This window comes from Ceratotherium simum, chromosome 1, assembly GCF_057802395.1.
Source record: "Ceratotherium simum simum isolate JZ-2026a chromosome 1, ASM5780239v1, whole genome shotgun sequence".
Lineage (NCBI taxonomy): Eukaryota > Metazoa > Chordata > Mammalia > Perissodactyla > Rhinocerotidae > Ceratotherium > Ceratotherium simum.
Window position 1 is genome coordinate 41,408,323 of NC_141900.1, and position 13,475 is coordinate 41,421,797.

The following is a 13,475-nucleotide window of genomic DNA, read 5'->3' on the forward strand; positions in this document are numbered from 1 at the left end:
AGGTCAGACTGGGAGAGAAGATTGGTTAACTGCTGGTTTGTCTTCTAGCAGGTCAGTCAGAGAGGATGGAAGACTGGTAAACAGGCTCACTTAGTGGCTTGGAAACCAGTAGGCTTAGGAAAGAGATTCAAGGTAGGTGTGTGCCACCCAGGATTGTGATTATAAGTCCTGGTTGATTGATCTTGTAGGTCTGGAGTTGGATTTTACCAGTATACCCAGAGACAATCAAATAATGTCATCGGACTCACACTAACTGAATTTATGTAATATTGTGGTATAGACCAGAATGCTGATTTACTCATTTCTGTGGGTTGGGGGGGGAGGGTTGGGGGTGCTGGTTAAGAGGCTGGTTAAGGGGGCTCCTTTTCCAGGAGTCAGAATATTTACATTTAGATCCAGGGAACCTTCTTTCAGATTTGTCTCAGAATTCAGAATTTTTTAGATTTTAGAAAGGTAATAAGGAGTTTGAATTTTAAGAAACACCCCAGTCTCAGATCTGGGGTGGTACCCTGTAGTCAAATACATTAATGTTTCTTCAGTAAAACATTTGTTCATATTTAGTGGAGTAAAGAAAGGCTTCATGTCCCTTTTGGTCAGAATTTGCTGCCAGATAAGTTCTGAAAGAGCTTTTGTTTTTGGAAACTTCTTTGACTTCAGAATTGCAAGTAAGGGATTGTGGACCTCTATTAAGCTTTCTGGGAGAGTGAATTCGTGTTTAGAAGTTTGCCTAGTAAACATGGAATTAAAATAATGGGGTGTGGGTAGGCAGGAGAGATTTTTCATCAGGCCTCACTGTGTCTACAGTAGAAAACATCTGTTTCATTTACAGTAGAAAACATCGGGGGTCCTAGTGCTTCACTGTTTTTTTTTCCCTGGACAGTGCTGAACACATATCAACAAGTTTGCCCCTCTTAATACTTTATTTTTATTTTAAGCACCTTCTGTCTGTCAAAGTATTATTATTGTGTTTATTAGATTAAGCTACCTAATTTGTCTTACGGCCTTGAGAGAATTCAATACTTCCCATTGTGTGTTGATTTAGTTAGCTTAATTCCCAAGGGAGGATCATATTTATCTTATTTGCAAGGTTTTGCTCTTCTGTACTCCTAAATCACTAGAACTTGAAACGTTTCTAAATAAATTGCATTTTTGATATCTAAGCTCTCAAACACTAGAATATTTATTATTTATTTGAATATATTTTAAATATGTATGTGGTTATATATATATAAGTGGTTTATTTTTTTCAAAAAAATTCATTATAAACATACAAAAAAATACCAGAATGTTGCATATTGTATGTTTAAGTAGCAAAGGTTTCTGGACTTTGATGCAGTGACTCTTTGCTGAAGATGAAGTCTACAGTTTGTTTAAAAACTATCTCATTGAATTAAAAAAATCCATATACTTCTCATGGGAACCCCCTCCCCCCTTCCAAATTAAGGATGGTGGCAGATGGCTTGGCAAATACACATATACAGATATACAAAAACAACTACAACAACATCAGCGTGCAGCTTCACAGCACATACCCTAAACTATGGCCCCTCCAAAAGGCATCTTGTTCACCACCTCACACTTCCCAGCACGGGCCTCAGTAGTTTGTCTATGTTACTTATTCATTTTATAAGCTGTAGATATGTACAATTGATAACTCAGGATTTGTAGCCAATAAGCATAGGTAACACCGCTTAAAAAATGCCATACACATCTTTAAATGCCTCTACAGGGCTAAGAGGAAGATGCACAGAGTGAGAAAAACTTATTTTAAAATGTTTGGAAATATGTACAACTTTGATATAGTTTCAGGGTGCTCATAACACCCTTGGTTACTTCATGTAAATCACTTAAAATTTCTAGGGTACTTTTAGAAACTGCAATATGATAATATTCTAATTTTGTAATTAAATCTAATGAGGGCAGATACACTGCATAGAGTCATATTATGGTGTTTTCCCTACTCTGGAATTCATGTGGAGATAGATATTCAGTTTTGTTTCTCCATCCTCCTCTCTTCCTTAGATACCTCCTCCTTCTCTTCCTTCTATCTGTCATCCTCCCCACCTTCCTCCTCTTCCTGTTTTTTCAGGCAATAATCTGTTTTCTTTGCTCCATCAGATTTTCCTGAGTTGGCTAAATCCTTTTCCTGTTTCTCCTTCAGCCTCACTACCTTGCTATTGTAAGGCTGCTTTTTTGCTGTCAGATCACTCCACGTCTATTTGGTCTTCACTGGAGATGCCAGGGTTTGTGGATTTGATCTCAGGGTGGAATTCTGAACAGAACAGGAAGTCAGCCAGTAGTGGCCATTCGGGGGCATTAGCATCCTTCCTTCTTCCCTTAGTTGGTCCAAAATGCTCCATTACTGGATCATCAAATTTGGATTTTCTTTTCCTAGACATTGTCTTCTACATCTCAGAGCACTTCTTAGAAAACCACAAAGGAAGAACAAAAACTGCAATGCTGATGAGGATCTCTGGGTTTTTCTTCTTTTGTACTGGCTTACCTGCACAAAGAGGTCAAAGCCGACTCTATGCTCTGGTTTCTCAGGTCACCTTTAGCCATACTGACTCTATTGTTTAGTCTCTGCGTATAATTCTAAAGAAGAATTTGGTAGTTTCATATTATTAGAATAGTTATAAAAGTATATAGTTAAGAACTATTTAAAATATGTATTTCTATGCCATTTTCAGCTATTTAATTTATTAGTTTCACCAATTTTATCTGTTAGATTTGTCAAGCTATTGGGACAAAGATTATAATACTAGAAGTTTTAGAGGCTTGATATTTTGTAACTGCCTTTATACTATGAGTATATTTCTGAAAAGTTGTTTATAAGTTGATTTTTTTTGAAATTTAACTATATTTTAAGTATACTGGCAAACCTACTATTTAAAGGAATTCTTTTGTGAATCCTTTTGTAAAGTGAATAATCAGCACATAATTTCTTTGTGTAAACCTGCATTTGCATACATCAAATTTGTTTTAAATAGGGTTTGTCTACAAATGTCGATGCATGTGTCTAAAAAGAAGAAAATTTAATTTGTGTTTGATGTGAAGAACAAATTCAGATTTGGCAATTTTTATAAGTGAGACATACCAGATTATTTTAGTTCTATTCTTTTCAGTTAAATGCTATCAAAATATGCTCTACACCCTAAATTAAGGGGGTAGCAAGAATTCATATATTAATTACAGTATATTTTTAAACTATATTTTCTTAGTAACAGCGCTAGTGTGAAGTTATACGAAGTTTAAAAAAGTTATTTAGTAGTTTTTATTCTTTCTTTCTTAAAATCATTACTGGAATCCCAAATCTTAATGGTTTATTTTTATTTAAAATTTTTGCTTTATCTTAGTCTGTAGTTATAGAAGTAGATGTATGTGTTGCTTTTAATTATGTTTGCTTTCTACTTACTGTAGTCTAATGATATCAAGCAGTTTATTGCTCTGCTTAATACTTGGAAGATGCTAATGATAATTCATCCACCTTTTAGTTTGGATACTGAAATATTGTTAACCTGAATTAACCATAAAAAACTATTTAGTCCATAATATAGCCTAAATATGGTAGATTTATAATGAAGAAATAAAATAAAATGTAATTGCCATTGTGTAATATTTTAACTGCACTGTGGTTAAATAGAGTTTTTCTGCAGGGCTGTCTGGGAGCCTAATTACTATTTGTTACATTGTTTCTCTGGGAAAGTATATACAAATTAAAGCTAAGAGCGTTGGGATCTTGGCCCCATCTCTCAGATCCTCTGCTCAACCTACTGGATAGTCAGGCAAAGGAGAATCCTCTCATGATTTAACATGGGTACTGTTAGATCCCATGGAAAGTAAAGCCTTTCCTCAATAACCGAGGAAGAAGTCAGCGGGTTAGGGAACCTTTGGAAATGTCCTGTGATCTGGGAGAAATATGTCTTCTAATGTAAATAGGGCCAACCAACCATTTGTTTGTTGATGGCCTTAACAAGTTGAGTGTCAGATGACATTACTAAGGTCAAAAACTGGAAAGGAAGCAAAGAATCAGGAGCAGAGGGTTCAGCAACAAGTTCAAGGTGGGACATGGAGAAATTGTTCCAAATGTAGGCCTTGAGCTGTGTGAGGATGTTGGTCTCTATGCCAGGGAGGACTAGAAAGAAGCAGCCCAACTGAGTTTATTTGTTCACTCATTTATTCAGTGCCGACTATGTTTCAGGGGATACAGAGATTAATACATGGTTAGTGTCTCTGAAGAGTTTATAAGTCTGCTACAAGTCTGTATAAGGTAGAATGAGACTCATTGTACCTTAAAAATAGTAGTTGAGAATGTTGATCTTTTGGCAGTGGGGAAGATGATGAGTAATATGAGTAAAGGAGGAAAACTTCTCTTTCCCTTAGCCATTGAATTTACGATTAGGCAGTTCTCTACCCAGTGTATCTGCCCTGTCACTTGCCGTTCCTTCATATGGCTCCATTCGGTTGAGTGTTGAAGATCTTTTTATCATTGAGTTGTTTTTTTTTTTTTTTTAAATATAATTACCCCTATGAGAGACTCCATTTTAAACTATTATCAGCCAATCCTTTAATGATTATCTGATATTGGTTAACATCCAGCCGCTTACTCTGTGACCTTGAGTAATTTGATTAACCACTCCAAGCCTCGGTTTCTTCATCAGTAAAATGGGAATACCAATAGTACTTACCTCTAAGGTTAAGGATTAAAAAAGATAATATACTCACAGTAGTTGCCTTGCACATAGTAAGTTCTCAATAAATGTTAGCTGTTTTAGCTCTGGTGTGAGGTAGGAAGGAGATTGATAGGAAGGAGGCAAGATTTCCAGGAAAGAGCTTTGAGTGTGCTGAAAGCAAAATTGTAATTTCGTTATTCTTAATTCTTCCTTCTCTCTTCTTCCATATCCAATTACTTGCCAAATCCTGTTATCTCTGTTTCCTTTTACCATATCAGAACTCTGACCTATTGTCTCCTTTCTCATTGTCATTACCTCTGGATGTTTGTAGTAATTTCATAAATAATCTTGCCTTTAGTCTCTTTTAACTGTCAGTTTATAAAACACAGCTTTGATCATATTATTGTCCTTGTCAAAAACCATCACTGTTTTCCCGTTGACCTCTCTTCAACTTGGAGTGCAAAACTGTGCAAAATCTGGCTCGAATATATTTTCCTATCTTATATCTCAATATTCTCTGTCATGTATCCTATGTTCTAGTCATATTCAACTGAGTGTTCTCTGAATGTGACCTTATGTTGTTTTGGCTTTCACTATTCATTTGGCCTAAATGTTTTCCTGTTTTTTTCTATATGCCAAATCCTAAAATGTCTTTTGAGACAGCACCAGTCCTTTGCTATCAACTCTTTCTTGATTAACTCTTCCAGTAAAAAGCCAAACTCTATGTCTTCTAATTTCCTAAAACATTATTTTTGTATTTTTATGTTGGTATTTAGTTCTTTTTACATTGTATTATAGTTATTTGTGTACATCCTTTTTGATATTAGTAGATGGTAAGTTCCTTGAGGACAAAAACTATATTTTACCTATCTTTGTGTACTTTAAAGCTCCTAGGGTGGTATTTTGCTTATAATGGATGCTCAGTAAATCTTTTTTGTTTCCCCAGAGAAAAATGTGTGAATATTTTTTGGATGAAGGCCAAACATGCTAATGTGCACAGCTGGATAAAAAGTTAACCAATTAAATATGTGAATTGTAGTCTTTATAAAGATTAATAGTTTAAGCAAAGGTTTTTACCCTGATACTGGGAATTCTTAAATTGTATTTCATAAATATATGAGAATTCAGTGTTATATTTCATAGGTACTAGGCTTACCCCAAGCACTTTAATTCATGTTTTTATCTAGATACACTGTCAAGTCACTAGGCATATGAATGTATGAATAGCTGGTTCAGTTTTTATTTTTTGTGCTATGCAGCCATTAATTAAGCTTTTGTTCTTTATAAAACTTATATCAGGCATCTGTGGTTACTAATTATTCAGGACAGTTTAAAGTAGCTTACTATTCCTGTTTCTTTTTCCATTTAATATAGTATTTTAAGTGCCTAAAGTGGGAGAGAGATAAGGAAAGAGTAGTTAAGGAATTTAAGATCATGCACTGGAAGAGACCTAGGATAGCTGTAACTGCTAGGAGTCTTGGAAACAAAAAAGGTGAGTGCCATGCAGTTTCCTTAAGCTGCAATGAACACCATCTTCTTTCAGGAAGAAGAGAGAAGCTAGGAGCAACTGTGCATGATCATTTTCTAATTCTTCTAAGAATATTTACCTTGTTTACAACTGGATTCATCCTTTCTAATGTTGGGAAATGAATAGTCAGAGGAATTTTTTGTGTAAGTGTAATTTCAAAAATTTCCACATGATGGCAGAAGATCCTTATATCTGGAAAGACTGAGTGAAATTCAGAAAACTTTATAATTCGATTATATCTGAAATAGTATTCGTCTTTCTTATTTCAACTAGTAATTTTCATGTTTGTATTGTCTGATATGATACTTTGTTGTCACTTTAAATATTTTAAATGTTTCACTAATTTTAAAATGGAATAAATTTTTTTTCTATTTCTTATATAGAATTTTAATTCATTTTTGAAGGTTTTCTGGGTCCTCTTGATTAGTGTTTTCTCTTGGTAAATGCATTTTTTCTTAGTTTAGGGGAAGTTGAGTGCAGAGTTTACTATTTATAGATAAATGTATGAAACCCAATATGTGGGCTTTTATTCTACTTTATTTTAGAAATTAAGGAATTGATTCAACATACTTTCTTTTGTGTTAACTTGCCTGAAGTTTTGAATGGCTCTCTCAAGCTCTCTTTACTGTTTGTTTCTTGCCTCCTGTCTCTATCACTCTCAGGTCTTCTCTGAAATTATCCCTGTCTTAACTTAAGAAATTCATTCATTCTGTAAATATTTATTAAACGCTTACCATGTTTCATATACTGCCCTGGACACTGATAATTCATAGTGGTAAAAAGAATTGACCAGATATAATCTTTGTTTTCTAGAGTTCACAATCTTGCAAGGCGGATAGGTACTGGGTACATTGTGTTTCAGTTAATATTTGTGGTTCTTATTAAAACAATATGCTTTTCATAAAATTTTAAAGAGTATGCAACTTTTACATAGGTATAGTAGATTAGTTGTGAAAGTATGAATTATGTGAATGATGACCTGAAGATCAAAATAAAGATTTGGAAATTTTGTGAAAACTTAAATAGGCCAAAGTATTTTTCTTTTTCTTTTTTTTTTGAACACTAGATAGTAGATTATCTAGTTAAAAAAGGGGAGGGAGAATCATATGACATTTTTTACTTTTAGCTAGTAACATTCTGGCCTTTTTCAACATGCAGATATTTTATCTTATCTGTTATTAGTTTGATTGTATAATTTGTTGTCAAAACTGGGACACTGGGGAGTAAAGAAGCACTAAAGTTAAGTTATACAACATGCATAGACATATATATCTAAATGTATAGTTATTGACTTCTAAATTTGTTTATTGCTAGAACTATAATATAGTTCTTTATGAAAATTGTTCTGAAAAATAAGTTTTCAAAATATAAAAATTACATGTATCTGTTTATTTTAAGGCAAAAAAAACCTTTATGGTGATTATGTGAACATAACAAAAAGAACATAAACGGATAATTTCTCGGGATATATTAATATACTTTCTTTTTAGCTGTTGCTGATTGTAATACTGTGTCTCTTTTTTTCTGAAGAATATAGTTTTTGCAATAAGATATAATTATTTAAGAATTTTTCTTAAATTTCCTTCAAGCTTTTTCAGAGTTACATTTTATGATTAATAGATTTGAATTGTTGACTTCTTTAATTGAGAAAACCATCTTTCTATAGGTGTTGAGATATCAAAGGAGCTTAGGGCAAAATCTGCTTAGTGGAGGATATTCTCAAATCAATATTTTTTGTATTGAAATGTATAAATCTTTAAGCCCAAATATTTTAAAAAGTACTATCTTTTTGTTTCCATTTAGAGTAACTTTTGACAAATATTTTTATAAGACAAAATTCGTCAGATAAATTGTATTTATGATTTTTGAATGTTTTGCCAAATTCAGATGCTCCTTTTCAATTTTCATCCATTTTGGTATGAATATAAATACATCCAGTTATAAATAGGAGCTCCTTCTAAAGATTGTTCCCAGTTGTTCTCAACAAAAGATTGTTGAGATAGATATGCAATGATGGAATTTCAAAATTAAATCTTAGATACCATCTCTGTTCTTAAAATTTAATTTATTGTTTGTTTCTTTTTTTAATAGCAGTAAATTTCAGTCTTTCTGTTTACAAGCTTTGTTTTCAAAAAATGCCATTTGTTAAGAGTTAAAAGCTTAACCTTTTTGCCTCTTTATCTGTCTCATATTTTGATTAAGAATTCCTACCGATGTAAACAAAATGCAACCAAAACTAAGGACTTCGTTTACAAAAAATTTAATAATGTTGTAGGACACTTAAGTTGATTTACAAATTAGTTTTTTAAAAGCTTCAGTATTTCTAAAATCTGTAGGTGATAGGCAGCACAAAGAGAGAAAGTTCATTCAGCCATGCTGAAGTGTTGTATTCACAATCATCCTTGTTACAAAAATTTTGTAGATTACTCTTACTGTGCAAACTACAGATTTTTAAAAAAGTGTCAATTTTGACAACAGATTCTGTTTTGATTAGTAGGATATCACAGTTTGGGCACGGTTATAAATTATGTACACACCACAAACAATACCAAATACATTCCTTCTCTAAGAGTTTCTAAATTTTGTAATAACTTTGTTTCTTACCTCGGCACTCTGCTCCACCAAAATTTATATTTGTATTACTTTAGAAAAATAATTTTATCTTTAATGCTGAACTTTGTTTTTAACAGAATTTACAGTAGCACTTAACAATAATGTCAGATGTGTCACCTTAAAAAGGTAGTGACTTTCTAATGGCTTTACGTTGATTCCATGAATTGGATTAAGAAATCAAGCTATTATTGAATTTAATTTAACTGGTTTTCTATTTGAAGCATCTAGTATCACTGATGTAAAGTGAACATCATTTACCTTTTCTCAGAGTTGTTCTTTTGCGACAGTTTAACAACTATTGCTTTTTATATGTGCATAAGATAATCTGGAGTAAAAATGAGTAAAATTAATTTAGATGATTAGTGATTTGATCTAATTGAAAAAAATGTTTGTCGGTATAATGTATAACATACTGTCTATAGCTGTATATGTTAAGTTGTCTCCATGTACAGACTTCTTAAAATAATTCAAAATAACTTTTAAAGTAGATGCTGATGCTTAATCAGTGAATTTGTGTCTCCTGACTTTTATGTGGTTAGTGATACTGCAATAATGTCCATGTTGCATGTTTTATTTTCAAATTTTTTTGAGAAGTGAAAATTCTTTGCTTAATTTTTCATTCAAGATGAGTCTTTTTTTTAGCTTACTCGTGCCAAAAGAGTTTATTGCAAAATAAAAAAGCATTACCAAACAATAAATAATTGTAGATTTGTACCATATAGTAAATGACAAAAGCACTCTAGTAGGATCACACTTTCTGTATACTGTGTTTACTCTCTGTACTCTACTTCCCTTACATATTTCACATGTACCTAACCTATAATTTCCCATTTTTCCTACTGAGCCTGCTGAATGGCAGCTCTCTCTCTTTGGCTGAAGCACAGACCAGAGCACAACTGCCTGGTAGATTAAGTAGCTGGTAAGGGAAATAGAGTCAAATGCCTATTTGAGTGTTCTGCTCTAGACCAGAAGGAGTTATATATCTGGAGCCTCTGTGTCTGAGTGCACTTGCTTTATCAGTCAGGGCCTGCATGCTGTCCCTGAAAGGAATGTGTTAGTTACACTGCATTAGGAAAGGGTTGGGAAAGAGACATGGGTTATTAATAGTCATCTTCCAGATCTTACCACTTATTAAATTGAGAGCTTGTCTTTGTTGCATCTCTCTCACTAGTAGAGTAGGCTATGGCTGAAGCCGGAAGTATAAAATAGAGGTATGCCAATACCATCCCAACTCTCTTAATGCAACTGTTAATACTTTGGTAAAAAGTGAAAAAATTCGGGACAGATTTTAAACTGGATGAAATGTTTAAACAGTAGTCATAAACCAGGACAATCCTATACCAACCGGGATATGGTTGTTATACTTTTACCCACTTTAATAGTTTTGGTAGGGAAACAGTAGTTTTGGTAGGGAAGTGGTGTACTATAGTTTTATGAATAAAATATTGAATATAGTCAAGATTTTTTAGTTCTTAACTCTATGCACTGATTTGTTGTATCACCTTTGTCATGTTTCATAGTTTATTGTTCCTTTATTTCTCCATCTTTCAAATGAAAAGAACATCTGCTTCAGGCCCATTTGATAGAAAGTATTACATGAACAAATTAGACCTGGCAAGACATTTGGATCTTATAGGAATAAATCTAAACCTAAGAGAATTATTGGCCTTATAAAGTGAAAAGTTAGGGCTGCCAATAGAGCACTCCTAAGAAATACCAGCAAAAATGTTCCACTGAGCTTAAGGGCACAACTGTCTTCCTGAAGGACCTTGTACCCTAGGATGCTCAATTTATATCCGTAGCTAATCTCAAAGTTCAGGTCTGTGCCAGGGTACAGACTCATGGGAGATTATATCTGTATAGTCTGTAATTTTTCTTGGTGGCAGTGGGCTAGGCCAGCCTTACATCTAAAAGAACTCCAGAAAATCATCTCCCTCTGCCCCTCTTCCCTTCAGTTTTTAAAAGCGTGTCCAAGGAAGTTCAATTTGGCCTTTGACAAAGATTCTCTCCTTGACCAAACTTTCGTGAAGCTCCCTTGAGCCAGACTAGGTCCCATCCTTGGGCATGTCTTCCAAGAGTCCAGTTTTAGCAAGAATCCTGTCAAGTTGGTTTAGCCAGAATCCTCCACCCTCGATATCCCATCACCCTGGCCCGCCTTTAGCAAGAATCCTATTAGGTCAGTTTAGCAAAGAATTACCCTACCCTCTTAGTAGTTCTATCCATTGACACCCTCCCCCCAACTCCTTGGCTATAAATTTCCACTTTTTCTTGTACTCAGAATTAAGCCTAATCTTTCTCTTCTACTGTAAAGCCTCATTGCAGTAGTCCTGGATAAAGTCTGCCTTACTGGTTTAACAAGTGTCATGAATAATTTTTTCATTACCCTTTGCTTTTCTTGAAGGCGTTTTGTGTTTCTGAGGCTGGCATTCTTCCATAATAATCACAGTAATAGATTGGATCATGCAAATAAGGTTAACTTTACACCTTGAACAATAGAAGTTTTTGGTTAAGAATTCATATAGCTGTCTTGTTTTGAGGATGGCCAGTTAACTTTGTTCGCATCTAAATAGGTTTTTTTTTTTTGGTAACTGGTCAGTTGAAACTTTAAAATCACTTTAGAAGTGCAAGGGGAAGAAAGTACAGGCACGGTGGGAAGACATATCTTCAGCCTACTGTTTGCTTAGGGTACACAGACTTATATGTTTTAGGTTTTCTACCACCTTAGGGGTACTAAATTATAATACTCTTTAATTTAGTTTCTTGTGATAATCTTACTAGCTTCTATCTTGTTATATTCCTCCAACAGCTTTCTGCAGTTCAGTATACTTTAAATTTGCATAATTCTTGAAGTGTTCCACTTGTATTTAAAGAAAGATACTTTAACATGTCAATATTGTTTCAATGCCTCATAGCTCGTTTTTTCCTTTTCTACATAGTGTCTTTTCAGATGGTCAGTCTCTAATAATGATGATTTGTGTCAATGCTCGTTTTCAAAGAGGTGAGTATGTATGTATGTATTTATAGGGAGATTAGTGGAAGGGAGTTTCCTGTCATCTTGTCATCCTGTCTGCCCCTTTATACCAGTGTACCGTTATGGTTTTAGCTGCCATATATTAAAAAACACACATACACAAAAACAGATTTAAATAAAATTGATGATGTATTCTTTAACAAGTATGTATTATGTACTCATTAGGTTCATGGCTTTGTTTAATGTGTGATTTGGGGCCTCAAGAAACTAGGCTGTAGAAGAGCTGAGAACACTACAGGTATGATACAAGGCATTTGTATTTGTTGAGTGTCAGGAGTATACATCATTTAAAGAAAATTAAGGCTTGAAAATGGAAGTTCAGAGTGATATGTTGAAAAATATGATATTGTTAGAAAGGTGTTGTATTTTATAGGCAACTGTTGGGTGACTTCATTTAAAATCTTTCACTTTTTGTAAAATATCTTTTTTATTTTTTCCCTGATACTTTTCTAACAAAATTTCCGTAACTGAAATAATAATATCGTTTACCATCTCTCCATCTGAAAATGGTTTTCTTTTTTTGTGCAAGAATCTAAGCTGTTTCATAGCTGGCCAAACTTACAAGCTCAGATCCTGTTAAAGGTTGTTTAAAGGGGCTGGCCTGGTGGCCTAGCGGTTGGGTTCATGCACTCTACTTTGGCGGCCTGGGGTTCCCTGGTTCGGATGCTGGGTGCGGACATATGCACTGCTCATGGAGCTATGCTGAGGTGGCATCCCATGTAGAGTAACTAGAAAGATGTACAACTATGACATACAAGTATCTACTGGAGCTTTGGGGAGAAAAAAGGAAAAAAGGAGGAAGATTGGCAACAGATGTTAGCTCAGGGCCAATCTTCCTCAAAAAAAAAAAGTTGTTTAAAATTTTTTTGTTTGTTTATTGCAGTAACATTGGTTTATAACATTGTATAAATTTCAGGTGTGCATCATTATACTTCTATTTCTGCATAGATTACATCATGTTCTCATGTTCAGCACCCAAATCCTAATTACAATCGATCATCACACACATGTGCCTAATTATCCCTTTCGCCCTCCTCCCTCCCCCCTCCCCCCTCCCCCCTCCCCTCTTCCCCTCTGGTAACCACCAATCCAATCTCTGTCTCTATGTGTTTGTTTGTTTGTTGTTGTTATCTACTACTTAATGAGTGAGATCATACAGTATTTGACCTTCTCCCTCTGACTTATTTCACTTTGCATAATGCCCTCAATGTCCATCCATGTTGTCACAAATGGCTGGATTTCATCATTTCTTATAAAATTTTTTTATTGAACATGTAATTCTGATTTTTGGTAACCAATTTTATCAGGTTTTTTTTTTTTTTTTTACTTTTGAGAGGAAACTTGTTATCAAAGTCACTGTTTGCTAAAAATGTCTCTTAATATTGTCTACTTTATTATCTTTGAAATACTTTTTATGTGACTGGGACCAATCAGGAGGGAAACCACACAGTAATTTGAGTACGAAAGTTTAATATAAAGAATTAGTAATGTGAGGGATCAGAGTTTGCCACCCCAAAGTGTGTCTCTTTGGCTTGATTATTTTTAAGAACAAGAGACTAAGAAAGAAACTTTGACCTTCCCCCAAATGCCTAAACGAATTTAAGATAGAAGGCCTCTTCCAGGAAGGAGC

At 34.1% G+C, this 13,475-nt stretch overlaps 1 protein-coding gene across 2 annotated transcripts in view; it reads left to right on the forward strand.

The window, feature by feature from the left end:
• SDHAF3 (succinate dehydrogenase complex assembly factor 3) overlaps positions 1–13,475 on the forward strand; it is a 60,055-nt gene that overhangs the window by 10,692 nt on the left and 35,888 nt on the right. The gene's annotated exons all lie outside the window — the stretch shown is intronic.